General features: G+C 35.7%; 1 protein-coding gene and 1 long non-coding RNA gene across 2 annotated transcripts in view; one reads left to right on the top strand and one right to left on the bottom strand.

The window, feature by feature from the left end:
* Chsy3 (chondroitin sulfate synthase 3) overlaps window positions 1-16,036 on the bottom strand; it is a gene marked incomplete at its 5' end in the record, with an annotated part of 226,213 nt that overhangs the window by 196,584 nt on the left and 13,593 nt on the right. The gene's annotated exons all lie outside the window — the stretch shown is intronic.
* Window positions 937-3,926, top strand: LOC104864300. The gene is made up of 3 exons (XR_780833.1): window positions 937-1,000; window positions 2,648-2,709; window positions 3,783-3,926. It is a non-coding gene; the product is annotated as an uncharacterized LOC104864300 (long non-coding RNA).

The following is a 16,036-nucleotide window of genomic DNA, read 5'->3' as shown; positions in this document are numbered from 1 at the left end:
CTGCTGTGGACTGACCACCAAAGCCCAGGGAACTGACGGTTCAGTGGGCATCGCTTCCCAAGTGGGCACACTAAATTTGACAAGAAGCGCTGAAAGGCACTGTTAGGAAGTAGCATGGAAAGTGACAGCGTTACTACAACGCCACTTTACTTCAGGGCTCCATACTTCTGTTTCCCCGCTGGGCGCAACTTGCATTTATATGATGGGGGAGATTCCCAGTTAATGCCTTCAAACTGCTTAACCATGTTCAGAAGTTAATCCTGTGAATCTTCAGTGTCCATCATTGTAATATTCTGTGTGTGTGACCTGTATCTCCTTAGTACTCTCTACGTGTGACATAGTATAATAGACAATTTAAGGGTTCAAAAATTTTGAAAAACATCTATTTTCTAGAGCTCTTAATTAAAACAGGTCCCTATCTGAAAGGCATTTGGAGTACCTTACTGTACATTTTATTAAAATATGTGTATACATATTATGTACAAAGCACTTTTAAAGGGTAAAAAGATTCTTAAGAATCAGAACTAATTTATTATATTACCAAAATATATACAAACATGTCACTTAGTGTGAAATCTTCATCCATCTACCCTGCATGGCAATTTAATTTTACTTCCATATATTTAGCTTACAAATTTCATATCAACATGACGGACCTTTAAAACTTGAATTCACTCCGATTTTAGTATTAATTCATGTGAAAATTGTTTTGGAGTTCGTGAAGGGTATCCCCTAAAATAGCGCAATTCTTTTGACTTCAGTGTGAATACACGACTTCCGTTCGATGAACCAGGGCCCCCCGTAGTTGCGCCTGTGTGAACTACTGCAAAACCTCTCTCGTCATGTGCACTGACAATACTCAAGTCTTTCTCTGGTGCCAGCAAAACAATTGCTTTGTTCCGTAATAGTCTGAGTCTCTCTGTTCCCGTCAGCTCCTGCTTAATGAAGAGCTCTAGATGGCTTCAACGGAAAAGTAATACAGGCACAAATACGGACACTGGTAAAGTAACACGGGATTCAACTATAACGGCATCATTCAGATAACCACTGTTCGTGTGACAATATGTATTACCTCATTATTATAAGAAGTCAGAATAATATTGAAAATTTTTAGACCATAAAAATACTTAACTCCTGGAGGCTGAAGAAAGTCTCCACATCTCAAAGGAGACTCTCTACTGGAAGAAGTGTAAACATGAGTTAATTAGAGCTAATCTCATGGAAATCTGTTAATAGTCAAATTATATCATAGATACAAAAACATTAGCTGTAAACTCTATGTCCCAAATTGATAATCAAATAAAAGCTACTCTAAAACATTAAAATCAAAATGTGCACCCTTTCCCTGATCTGCTGACATAAATTGCTCGGATCACAGGGATCTGCAATCAGATAGATCTCATGAAGAGGATTTAAACCCCACTAGGCATTATTTCATCTGCAAAATGGACTCAGGACATATATATATACACTGGGCTTTATAAAAGCTAAACAAGGGAACATAGGCCACGTTATACATGGTGTCGGGTACAATAAACATTCATGCTTTCTTTTATTCTGGCTCATCAAGACTATAAATTTGGTAATGTAATGTTAAAATAATAAGAATAAATGTCATTCAATATTGTTTCTCCACCTGAATTCATTCTGTGTTAAACAATATAAGGTACATTCAGTTTTATGAAGCATCCAAAGTTGAAAATTGTAATTTTGCAAATGTATACTAGAAATAACTAAAACAATTTAACAGCACTTTTACAGTGTTGATAAATGTTAACTCTGGTAATCTGCACATGCTAGAGAGATTTTATGTTAGGATTCATATTATGAGACTTTAAATGGGCTTCATTGTCTCACAAGCCTATCCCAGTTACTTAATGAGAGAAAAAGCATATAAAAGTCATAATCAAATTCCTGATATAAATCTATCTACGCTAAAGCTATTTATAAATGGAGAAAAGATATTAGTGTGGCCCTATTTCATATAGTTTAATTAAAAAAGCGAAGGTTTAACTAAGTCAGGTATCTATGTAGATGTGTACATATAATTATTATTTATGTATGTTAATATCTACATATGAATGTGTGTACATGCTGCACATATATGTATATGTGTGAATGTCATGGATCTGTATATCAAAATATTCTACACACACATTTACATAGCAAAGAATTTCGCAGTATTTTTCTGTAACAGTGAAATTTTAAAATCAGCACTTACTAAAAGAAGGATTTCAGTTTTACATAACTTTCCAAAGCATAAAATATTCTTTCATTTTTAAGAATATACACTGAATTACTAATGAGTGGATTTGTCCTCACTGTATTTTAAAGGTTAACATCATGTCTAAAGATTGTACTTTTAAAGAGAAAACTTGTTCTGAAATGTAATGAAATAATTTTGGTAATTATCTTTTCTGAAAAAAACTTAATTTCGTGTAAGTCATCACTACAAATGTTGAGAATGAGTTCATTTTTCAAGGATCAAAAGGAGACTCATCATTTCTTAAATAATTGGATGATTAGAAATTCATTTCACATCTGTATTAAACAAAGACTCAGTTTGCTTACAAAACAGCAAGATTCCTATTCGTAGTCCTTTAGATCAATGGAAAACAGGTTTAAAACTCTTACATTTTTTTCACAGATGCAATATGGTGCATGTAAGCAAAGGGAGTACATTCATCCCCTGTGCTGTCAGTGACTGAGGTAATCTAAACTGGAAAAGGGAATTTAGAAATCTCTAATCAATGCCAAGTCTTCAAAGAACTTTTAAAATAACACTAAATTTGATTAGCATAATAATTAATTAGAATCGAAAAAGTATTGAGGTCATACATGCTTTAATAATTCTATAACTCTGCAAACATAATGGTCCCTAGTGAATCTGAATAACTTCCACTATGATATGAAAATCAGAATTAAGAAATATTTGATCTTTATGTCTCACATCTTCAGGCTTTAAGTTATCTCATCTTGAGGCAACACTTAAAAAGAATTCCTAAATTAATTCATTTTGCAGGCTCTGTATGAAACATCTATGAGCAGCTTTATTTCAGCCCATCATTTTCAACCTCAGTGAAGATCATTCATGTTCCAAATGTAAATTTGGACTCACTAGAATGAAGTTCACAGCCTGCTATAAATCCAAAACATCATTCACATAGGATAAAATTTCACATAAGTCTTCATGTAGCAAACACCTGGGTTTCTGTTTTTTAATGTGAAATTTTACTTATATTATAACCTACTAATATAATGAAATCTAGAGTTAGACAAGCAAATAGCAGGCTTGGCTTTTGAGCCAATATGACGTTTTAATATTGTATAATTTGGACAGAAATATTGAAAAAATAAAAAGATAATTTCCTACTCAGATATTACAAAATTGAATCCTTGAAAGGTCACAGAAAAAATTCTTCAGGCAAGAGCATAAAACAGTGAATTTAGCTGGCTACATCTGTGGCTTTGTGTGCACCGTGCTGTCTCTCCTCTGTGATGCTTGTTTGCCATCCTGGCCTTCGAGCCAGCTGATTATAGATGAAAACCTCTATGAAAGGTAAGCCAAATAAACCCTGTTCCCTCCGAAAAACCAAAACCAAAACCAAAACCACCACCACCACCACAACAAATCCAGTGAATTTAGCCTTCTGTTCAGTGTTCCTTGAAGCTCGACAAGCTGACCGAAGTATAGCACCCCATCGCAAGGGAGGTGGTACAAAGAGAGAGCAAGTAAAAGGGAAAGAACTCCTAATAAACTCTCAATGTTTCTTCTACCAAAGAGCAAAGAAGACTTTGCGGACTTCCGAGCTAGCCCTTGAAGTATGCTATGAATGGGAAAGGAGATGGTTTCGGAATACGACGACAACCATGGCGCCATAAAAGTATCAGATGCCTGAAAGACGAGGCAGAGCCTGTGGCCAGAATCCCAGGTAGGGCAACGTGTGAGTGGGATTAGGTTATGAAGGTGGTAATTTAAGATCCCGTAGGCCATATACAGTTTAATTGTTCTTCTGGTGTCTCGCATTCACACTTCGACCTTGAGGAATTCCACGTTCTGTCAATCAAAGAAGCAAAACACGGAACACGGTCATTGTGTCACTCACCTTTCTATCACTGGGTCAGGATAAGTGACATAAACAACTTACGGAAAAAGAGTTTTGTTTTGGCTCATGGCCTCAGTCCAGTTAACTGGCTTCAAGAAAGAAACATCAGGGCTGACAGGCATGGCAGGGGAGTGTGTTCAACTCAAGGCAGCCAGGAATTAGAGAAAGGAAAAGAGGCAGGGACCAGAAGCAAGATATACTCCCCAAATCAAGACCTGAGAACCACTTCCTTCAGATAATGTCTTCAAATTATCATCTCGTCAAAGAACGAAGTTAGATCTGTCATCTTTCCATTGCCTTCTTAAAGACCCACTACTAAACATGAGAAAACATTGGGGGGCATTTTAGGCCTACACTGTAACAGTCATGTTCACACCCTTCCTTACAGCTAAGATGCAGAAATCTGATATATAATATCAAATCAAATATACCTGGTCCAGAAAGCTAGTGACACAGGGGAAAAAAAAAAGAAAAAGAAAGATGCTTCCCTACAAGTTGCTGACCACCGGGATAGCTGCCTTGGTGTCCAGTGGACATGAGGGTAGTGATTTCCAGGGTCATTGCCCAGTGCCTGTCATCTGTAGCACTACACCTTGTACCAGACAGGAACTGGAGAAAAACCCTTGGTCCATGCCTGGAAGACTACGTTCAACCTGATTCTTAGTCCATAACAACATTTTGTGAATGGCCAGGTCCTTTATGAATCCCCTTCTGTACATATTAGTCAATGCGACCCCTTTGATACTGAGGATCATGACTAGTATGCCATATAAAATTGTTGACCTTCATTTTATAGGACATATACAACCAAAAGTCAGTCAGAGGCAAATTGATTTCCTGGAAATTTGCATTTGATTTTGACGTATTATGTCTTTTTAATCCTCTAATGCATTTCAGAAAGTCTATCATATTTCCTCAAACTTTCACACAAGGAAAGTATTATTTAGTTAGTGGTTAAAAATATATATTATCTTATTATTAAGACTTAACAGCAGCTTCAAAAGCCTGACTAGGTACAAACCTACAGATTATTTTTTGCCAAAATTTGCCTTGTGATTCAACAAAGCAGAGGCTGCTCCAGCTCAGTTCCCAAATTTTCCCAGCAGAAACTCCTCTGCAGCAATCTGGACTGCTCTTGTGCACCATCTTTGCAGATGAACACCGTCCAAAGAACAGCCAGATATCTGTCTGCTACACACGCCAACACTTGACATGTGGAAGCTTCAACCTAGAGTTTGGAAGCTGTAAATGTTGTGTTGTAACACTCATTTAAAAGTGAAATATTTCCATGTGATTGACTCAACATTTGATACAATATAAATAAATCAAAAGATGGCGCCTATTGTATTTCTCAGTGAAAGGACTTTAGGTTGTCTTTTCCATCTAGTCTTCCTCCTTTGTCAAGCAATTCCATTTGTCCATAATTCCACTTATGTAGATATTTACCATTCTTGCCGTGGAAGAATGAACTCTGAAAATATAAGCTGTGCCAAATGAGCATCTGTCCAAATGACAGATTATGGGTAATCAAACTCTCCGTTGTGTGACAGATACACTGGCCACAAAAGTATATCTGTTCTTCCAGACTGGCAATGACAGTGAGCATTCTAAGGTTAGGGTATGCAGTGCGTCTGACTTAGGAACATGATAGGAAAACAGGCTGCCAAAATTAAACGATGTCTTTGATCTTACTTCATATTTCATATATGACTGCTTCACTACTAGGAGAAAAGATGATTAGGTAACCTCTTTTATGTTTGTGATCAAAAAGAAAGGTTATCTCAATTTGAAAGGGACTGCGCAAAAACAAAGTATGTAAGACATTTTTCATGAGCAATATGAATTTGAAAATGGTAATTTAAATTTTCTTACGTGAAAACAAAAACATGCATCCAATGGCATTATCTTTAGGGCAAATGTACGTCTCAGCAGAGTAATTAAAACAGCTCTTTTAGTAATTTGTTTCTCTTTTATAGTTTTTTTAATGTGAAGGTCTAATTTATATCATAAATAAGAATTTCTTTGTGAACTGTGAACTACTAAGTGGTCCTGATATAGCTATGTTTAATTATCAGTTCTATCTAGAACGAATATTGGGCTTCTTTCACACTCCAGTAAAATTGAGCCACCAATGCTGGTCTCCAAACAGACCTAGTTTCTTAAACTGTTATTCCTTCAGAATTTTCCAAAACTTGCTGCTTCAGTTATTTCCCTAAAGACTACTGTAATTGTTCAATTCACTGCCACATAATATCTGTTAGAGTACATGCAGGGCGTGGTGGTGCACGCCTGTAATCCCAGCACTTGGGAGGCTGAGGCAGAAGGATCACTGTGAGTTCGAGACCAGCCTGGGCTACATAGTGAGTTCCAGGTCAGTCTCAACTACATAGTGAGACCTTGTCTCGAAAAAAAAACAAACTCTGAAATAAATATCAGGTAGAGTATAGTGCATCAAATTCAAATGCATATACCTAACATCTATCAATAAGCATATTGTGCTTATCTTTTCATTTTTTCATGTAAGAAGAGCAGTAAATTGCTATAAATGCATCATCCACAATGATCTATATCTATATCTATAAATGTATTCATACCAATAACAAGGCAAGGTTTTGTCCTAATTAATTGCAATGTATAAATACAAATTAATTGAGAAAATTAATATGTATATCCTCTTTGTATCCCATTCTTTTACATAACCTTGTAGCATAACATTTCGTATTTCATATAATCAATTTATAGGATCATTTCTGATGGTTGCCTGTAATTCTGTCATATGGATGCATAGCAGCTTATTTAAACATTTCCCTCTCTCATTTAGGTTAACACATTTAATAAATATCATTGCACACAAACCTAAAATCATCTCAGTTTCCTTAGGATAAATGACTAAAAGTGAAATTGGTAGCTTAAGGGATAAATTACACACAAACAATACTGAAAACCTGAACTCAACACAAAATTTTAAGAGTACACATGCATATCAAAAATGCATTAACAGGGCTAGGGATTTAGCTCAGTGGTTCCACTGTGCAATGACCTGAGATCAATCGCCGGTACCAAAAAAAAAAAAGAAAGAAAGAAAATAAAATGTGTTAACAGCTGGTGCTTAAGAGTAAGAGTTTCAAAATAAATATTTTTAAAGCATTAAATTGTTAGTTATAACTTTATAAATAACTCTCCCAAGACATCGAGGGTTATATAAAAGAATTTAGATACAAATGATTTTAGGTTGATATAAATCACACTACATGGATATTTTTATTATCAACTGTTGTGGATAGTTAAGCACAACTATTATGCTCAAAATAATATCTCACTGAATTAAGAAGCTGTCAATGACTTTTAGTCATGCCTAATTATTCTACAGGTACATACAAGTAAATTTTACTTAACACCTCACTTCAGATTATTTAAAAGATGGCCTTATAATGGTGTAGGGAAAGTGGCTAGGGTAAGGGAAAGATAATAAGGGAAAAGAAAAAAATATGAGAAAATGAAAAAGTGGAAAAGAAGTGCTTGTAAATGGGGAGGGGAGGAGGGGTGAAGGGAGGGCAGGGACAAGGGGAAAAAATGAGAACCAAGACCTGTCATGTAAAGGTACAAGAGCGCAATAATGAATGTAACTGTACTGTATACCTAGAATGTACCAATAATCTCAATGAGAGGAAAAAATAATAAATAAATAAATAAATAAAGATGGCCTTAAAGGGCCAGGGATTTGGCTCAGTGATTCTGCTGCCTGCCTTGCAAGCACAAGGACCTGAGTTTGATCCCTGGTTAAAAAAAAAAAAAAAAAAAGATGGCCTTAAAAATAAATACATCAGGCAGATGCTTCTTTGTCCTAATCTATATTTCATTTTTTAAAAAAAATATTTAGTTTTAGAAATTTTTCTTGACATATTTTTAAATTGGATTTTCTCCATTATTAGCTGAATAATTACACATTTTCAAAGCAAGGCATATTAAAAACATGCATTGGTCATACTGACCAAACCTGACTGCTTGATGTTAATTTCAAAACACTCCTCCTCTGCCATTAAGGATTTTTTACAGAATCTCACTACAATGGGATGAACAGCCCTTGTTCCTCTGAGACCATCTCAGCTCCCAGAGTTGTGACCAGATTGCTGCTGAGCCTGCATTCAGCTCTAACCGTTTTTGACCGATCAGCTTCACCCCTCTCCAGACACAGGAAAGGCTACCATGAGGATCGATCTTGATATCCTACTATCTCTCTGTACACGTGTATCAACCCCTGCTTCTTAAAGCAATTTTTAAATATATTACCTCACGGAGCTATGATCATCTCGTGCAAAAGGCAGGGGATTTATTATTAGTTCTTGGTTGGGAAAGCAAGGTGATAAAGCAGTTAATGTCAGAAGGGACCTAAAAATCAGATCGCTTCATCTCTAGGCCAGTGGACATTGTATTACTCTTCCTAATATTTTCTGGTCCATTTGTGTAAAAGTAAACTTAACGGTTAAAATGTTACCAGCAAATTACTGCCTTGGAAACTAACGAGAGCCCAATAAATCTCCTTTAAAAGAAACACCTTTATGTGTAAATACCGAATAGTTTCCCTGGTGTGAATAATCTGCAACAATGCATAAGATTCTAATAAGATTACTGACATTTAGAAATGGGAAGAAAGGAGCTAAAGGTGTAAGGAAGGTGGGATGGGTAGGGGAAGAGTAAAAAGGGAAAAGAAAAAAATGTGAGAGAATGAAAAGATGAAAATAAAGTGTTTGTAGATGGGGAGGGGAGGAGGGGGTGAAGGGAGCGCAGAGGTAAGGGGAAAAAATGAGAATCAAGACTTGCCATGTAGAGGTACATGATCCCAACAATGAATGCAACTGTACTGTATCCCTAAAATGTACCAATAAACTCAATTAAAGCTGAAAAAAAAAAGAAAAAGCCTTTCTCTTTTTAAATGAGTATTTATCAATATTTTGATTTGAATTTAGAATTAAAATGAGATTTTTGGGAGACATATGGAAATATTATTGTGTTTAATATACATAAGCTGCTGCATGAATCAAGATGTCAGCCCAAAGAAGCTGATGCTAGACTTTAGTAAACCAAAGTTCCACTGGCTGTGAAACCTTAGAAGATCCCTAGGTTACGGGGTCTACACGTTGCTATGAGGGAGTGCTTTAGACAGATCACTATCTGTGGGTGGGCCTCATCTAATCACCGAAGATCGTAAGCAAGAAGAAAGGGGTATCTGAAGAGGAAAGAAGGCTGCTTCCTGACTGCCTGCAGATTCAGTCCTCGACACTGACCCCCAAATGCTATTACCACTCTACCATCCACGCAACAGATTTCAAACTTGCCAGATTCCATAAAAACTGTTTTAAATCTCTCTGCCCCTCTCTTTTTCTCTCCATGTATATATACACGTGTGTGTGTGTGTGCATGCACGTGCACGTGCGCGTGTGTGTGCGTGTGTGTGATCCCATAAGACTGTAATGGGGCTTTAAAATTCCTGTTACCTAGCAGTGTTACATCATAGAACAACACATAAACCACCTACTCACAGGTTTCTACTTATACTGGTATAAAGAAGCATGAATTGCCAGTCATGTAAATGTATAGAACACACGATTATGTATAGTAGCGAATGCTTGAAATTGGCAATAGTAAATTACTATGCTACTGGTTTACATATTCACACCTAAGAAAAGCCTCTCCCCTTCCTATCTACATGCCTAAAAGTGTCTGAAATGCAGAAGCATGAGGACAAAACCAGTAGGAGAAGCAAAAGCAAAATAAAAAAACAAAAGCACCGGACCACAATGGCCTCATTTCGCATGGCCTACTCACCTACACATCTGGAAAAGTTGAATGAAAAGTCACTGCAGCCACGTTTTGTGCTTTCTTTAGAGAAGTGCATTCTTAGATGACACAGTAATGTGTATTAATGGCTTTATGCACATCTATCCAACTATCTATAGAACGGACATCTATCATATTCAGCTGCAAATGTGTTTTCTTATAGAAAATTTAATAAAAATAATTTTTACATATGTAAATATTCAATGTCCAAGAATAATGTATCAAAAATGTATCTAGTTCTTTAATTGCAAAGCAGGGTAGCAATTATTAAATGGCTTTAGAAGGTTTTCAGTTAGAACTATGCTGGAAGAAATCAGTCAAAACCACAAAACACATCGAGGAAGTGTGTGTGTCCATAGATATAAAAACTTGTAGAACAACTTTAAAAAAATAAGAATATAGTAACGTTTGTAGGCTCTATACTTTTAAAAACTGTACATGTTTTAAATTCATTGCAAAGCTGCACTAAGCAGGACTTGTTCTCATTAGATTATTCAAAATGGAAAACGTTTTTGTCAGTATATTGTATGAGCCTGAAGATGTTGCTATGGGCAAATTGTAATAAAATCAAAGATGGAAGAGTCAGAAGTAATTTAAAATCAGCTGGATTGAAAAGACTGTAGTGCTTTGGTCAAGAATTATGAATAAAGTTGTTCCTAAACAGAGATTAAATGAACCTGGTAGCCCCCAGTTCCCATAATTCCAGTACCTTACTTTCAATGGGACACTAAAAGAGAAACCCAATCTACAGCAGGAGAGAATTCCCATTTATAATTCAACTGGTTCCTCTGTGGCTGTCAGCTTGATGGTAGTCTTTCCAGTACTTTTTACCAACAGTTCAGTTCCGAGGCATTCACCAACACAGTCAGCCTGTGACAGGATCCCGCTTTCCTCTTTGTGGGATGCAGTGTGCTCACCTACAGGTCTGACCTGCAGAGCCAAACAGTGCTGGCCTCAGGGCATAGCGGGCAGCTCGTCCTGTCCTGTTTTGTCTCTATCCTTGGCAAGTTTATCTACTTCTTTGCAAAGTTAAGATCTCCTTATGTGTGAATTTTCCTGGAAAAATTTAATAATGTCCAGGGATGGCCCCTTCTGAACATCTATAGTACTTATCCGCATATGACAGCATTTCTGTGCATTTTTCTCTACTTATATTCCTAATCACCTGACCTCTCTCCTTTCTCCAGCTACAATCTTCGTGGAAAAGACGTTCTATCCTTAGATAAGGTATAGAATCTTATGCTTGGCAAGTACTTCTAAGGCACCTTCTACATATGGTCCGATGTCCTAATACTGCTTCTGTATGATTTTATATTTTGTTCAAACTCTAGAAATGAGTGTACCTTCCTAAAGTGGTCATCTGGAACACCGTCTAGGTAAGCATATGACTGGCACTGAACACCGGTCTGCTTCCTATGATAACTATAATAAATATGGCCATAACTATATTCATAGTTAGGGTTTTCACATGGATTTATTAACAATGTATATCCTAGAAACTAATGGTTATGAAAGGCTCATATTTGAAATCCTGAAACAATTAGTATCTCTTCAGAGTTGTAAGCATTATTGTTTTGTTTTCCAACTTTCCTGAGAAATTTCCTCTAGGCATGTATATTTTTGAACAGAATATAACAAATGATCATTGTGACTAATTACCAGAACAAGGAATATAGTTGGGATAAAATGACAGTTCTTAAAGATTCCAGTGTGACAAGCTTGCCACTGTGCACTTTGACCCTAACTAGTACACTGAAAGGAGAAAAAAAAATTACTTTAAGGAAAACTGACAGCCTGCATTTTATTGTTTCCCCGAAAAACTTTAAGAGGGACAATTTCGTATTTCTATTGGAAATGAATACTTTATTCTTATACATTTTTCCAATAAACATGCCTAAGGCTGAAAGCACTACAGCAGTCTGGGCCTCTTTAATTCACACCTCACAGATCTGTTTCAGAAAGATGAAGTGGATCTTTATCTCCCACGCATCTGGTGGGAGGCAATGCTGACACTGAGGCAGGAGCTCCCATCAGGGTCTCTGCTGACCTCGGTCGCCTCTTTTCTTTCCAATTTCCTTCTGCTGTATATACTTGAACTTGTCGATTCCAATCTGACCTTGTGGTTTAAAGACAATGAAATGTCTTTCGATTCATAAGCAGAAGATTATTGTCACATTTTGAGAAGAATATGGTCTTTGGCATCAAAATAAATCACAGTTTAAAGGAAGACTCACGTGATTCCTTAGCTGTGTGACCTTGGGCAAGTCTCATCTCATTTGAAGCTTAGGGCAAACTGAACTTCATCTCTCTTAGCTCCGGTTATACCCCAGAAAGTACCCAGTAAAGAGCACTTTCTAGAGGGCTTCGTACATGATAAGCAATCAACAGTTTCTTGATATGGCCATGATCAATTTAAATCATATTGATGTTCATCACCTTCATAATTGCAATTGCTTGGAAATGTACAGAAACTTAGTCAATGTTCCTCATAAGCATAGTAAAGTATCAAGCATTTTAGAATTTCCTAGCATTGCCTTAATTCTAAAATTAAGAAAGCAGAAAATTATAAAACCACACTAAAGTACAGAATAGCATTTGGTCAGGGAAAACCTGATAATTGTTATATACAAAAACTTGGAAAGCAATGAAACACATCTTTCAGTTGCTTCCAGACACATTTTACTACTGTCTTCAAGCCTGATGAAATCAAGTTCACTTATTAGCAACTGTTTCAATATTCTCCAAATGATGTAGTTGATTAAGTGGAATTTTGGCATAATTCAGATAAGATTTAGGATTTAGAAGCCAGGGATAGTTCTGTAGGTTCAGTTTTGCCACTGTGAAAATAGCACCAGAGCACAAAACCTACTTCATGGGACCATTTGTTAAAGGTGTCAAAGGTTTTATAAGGAAAGTGTAATCAAAATTTAAAATACGTCATGAATATTACGGTAATTTGGCTGTATCTGACAGCTCAGAAATTGTTGCAAAACCAGACTAAAGACAAATAAAATTTAACAGTATTAAACAGTATGAACACTAAAAATACAAGGAAATGTTTGTTGACTGCTTTTTTTTTTTTTTTTTTTTTTTTTTAGACAGTCTTACTTTATAGGTAAAGCTGGCCTTAAATTTACTTATGTAGCCTGGGCTGGCCTTGAACTCTCAGTGATCCTCCTGCCTCAGCCTCCCAATTGCAGAGATTATAGGCATAAATCTCCACATTCAGGTAAAGAAAGAAATTAAGGGAATAAAGTCGACCAAAAATAAAATTTAGTTAGATTAGGAAAATTAGAACTTAGTTAATATTAAAACTTAAATTTTTAAAATATGAAGTCCTTGTCGGACCACATAAAATATCTGTATTTAGGACCGGAGATTTAGCTCAGTGGTTCTAGTGCCTGCCTCGCAAGTTCAAGGACCGGAGTCCAATCCCTGGTACAAATAGATAGATAGATAGATAGATAGATAGATAGATAGATAGATAGATAGATAGATATCTGTATTTAGAAAATGTGCTTCAAATAATTTCATTATAAAAGTATCGTTATTTTGTAATTATGATCATATATATTCTAATTAATAAACCATTATTCCTTAGAACTCAGTTCCATTAAAACCAATTTACCATATATCTGTGCTTTTCAAATGAAACAAATCAATTTTAATAGACATAAAATTATTTCTATGCTTGACCAGATACTAAACAATTCATAGGTAACATTCACTGACCTGTATACATACAATTGTAACACATATTTATAGTTGCAAGAGCAATTATCGATTATAAATTTACAACCAGTTACCATAAAGCTTCCATAAACACTACTATATTTTCTCAGATAAGCAAATAATAACTAATGATGACTATCTTATTATGATGAGTCTTTTCCTTGAGTTTTCAAAGTCAGACATTCTTGCCAATATTTGATTTACCACAACTTCAAACATTTTTAAGATTATTAATTTAAAAAGACAAGATAACATGAAGATCAAATATGAGAAATGCCAAATTTTAAAGCACAGTAGAATCACATAAATTTTAATTTAAGCAGTTACATGAGTAGGAAATGAAGGGTGATTAATTTATAGGCTAAGTAATTAGACTAAGATTATCTTGTGTATTTAAGTGTCTTAAAACAAGACAGAAAACAGAACTCTCTGCTCATAGCTAGAAAACTTCAGTTTCACAGGAAAGACAACATATTTATTTGTTGTACATATTCCTCTATATTACTGTAAGTTCCAGAAGTACAGAGAATTCATCTGTTCCCAAAACCTAGCAAAGTATCATTTCTAGGAGGTACTTGACAAATCTAGAAAAAATAAATAAGATATATTAAGGAGGGTAAATATTTTTTGAATAAAATACAGTAATCTGAAAAAAGTGGGAATTAACATACTGATTTGAGAAGGTTGTGCAGCCCATTTTCTTTTTTTTTACTCTCCCAGAAATGAATGGACTTCTCTGAAAATAATAATTTGATTATTTGGAAATGCTAGGCAGCATTAAAATTGTTTTTTGTTTTATTTTATTGGTACATTTTAGGTATACAATGTGATGACATTTATCATTGGGAATTTGTACCTTTAAATAATATATCTTGGTTGTTATTTTTCCCATTCTCTTGCCCTCCCTTTAACCCCTCCACCCCTCCCCATTTATGAAGATTTTGTTTCCATTTTTTTCCTTTTCACATATTTATTTCTTTCCCTTCTTTCCCTTCTTTCTTTTCCCTACCCCTCCAAATTCCTCTTCCCCTTTGGACCTTTTCTTCCTCTATCACATTACCTATTATACATTTTGATCCTTATTTACACTTTCAGTTTCTCACATCAGAGAAACTATTAGGTATTGCACCCGTGTTCATAGCAGCACAGTTTGTAATAGCTAAAACTTGGAAACAGCACAATTGCCCACCAAATGGAGAATGGATAAAGAAAATGTGGTTTTAAAATAAAATGGAGTACTACTCAGCCATAAAGAATGAGGAACTAGAGACATTTATAGCTAAATGGATGCACATTGAGGCCATACTCCTAAGTGAAATAAATAGCATTAACAGAGGAGGGATGATAACTAGTACAGTCATATCTTGGTACTTGGCTGCTTGGAAACTTGTCAAATTTCATACTCTATATGTTTTTATGTAAACATTTTGTCGTAATATTCCTCATGTATTTGGTATCGGACATGAAAGCTAGAATTTGTCGGTGTAGATAGCCTTATGACTTGCTATGATTTCCAAATAACTTTGTTTGATACTTGTAGTTTTCAGTACTCATAATACCGCCCAGAACCAATTAACAACAAGTCCTGATATACCACTGTACTGACAGAAGAGTAACTTGCAGAGACAAGCTGTCTGATAGCTAAAAGAAACTGTGGAATACACTTAAAAGTCTTAGTGGGAGCAGGAGATCTAGAGGCAAATGTGCACAGGAATTGAAAGAGTTTTCAACTATATAATTTTATGGTTTTGAACCATTTAATAATGTTGCTGGTTCAAATCACTAAGTGCAACTTATATTTCATATAATTTTAAATGACTAATTTTTTAAAATCATGTTTCAAAAATAAACTGTCATTTTATGGCTGTGATATGATTTATTTTATTTAACTTTTTCTGAGACAGGGGTTTCACTTTGTTGCCCAGGTTGGTCTGAGACCCTTAGACTCAAGTGATCTTCCCATACTGCCTCCAAAGTGGCAGATACTCCTGGAATTTAAAGAGTAACTTCTTGAACTACTAGTAAAGTTTGCTTAGAAAACATGCATTTATGTAGTATGATAACACTCACAAAGAATCAGTATACTGCTACCCTTATCCAGGAAAGCTGTTCAAGCTACATGGGGCTCACTTCTCTTCTAAAAAGTTGTTACAAAATGTTGTAAAGCCATGGGAGACAAACGGCCCCATTCCTCGATCTCACATTTTCGACCTTCCCAAACCCGGTTTCCTTTGCCATCCAGCTAGCATTGGCTATTGCATTTCCCTAAGGTTTTCTCACTCACAGTTCCTTGTGTGGAAATGTTCTCCCTCAGATATCTACATAGCTCACTAGTTCCATTGCCTGCCTCACAAGTGCAA

The sequence above is a fragment of the Fukomys damarensis genome, unplaced genomic scaffold (genome assembly GCF_012274545.1).
Source record: "Fukomys damarensis isolate Sample0158 unplaced genomic scaffold, DMR_v1.0_HiC HiC_scaffold_3, whole genome shotgun sequence".
In the NCBI taxonomy this organism is placed as follows: Eukaryota; Metazoa; Chordata; class Mammalia; order Rodentia; family Bathyergidae; genus Fukomys; species Fukomys damarensis.
This window is presented reverse-complemented; position numbering and strand designations above follow the sequence as displayed.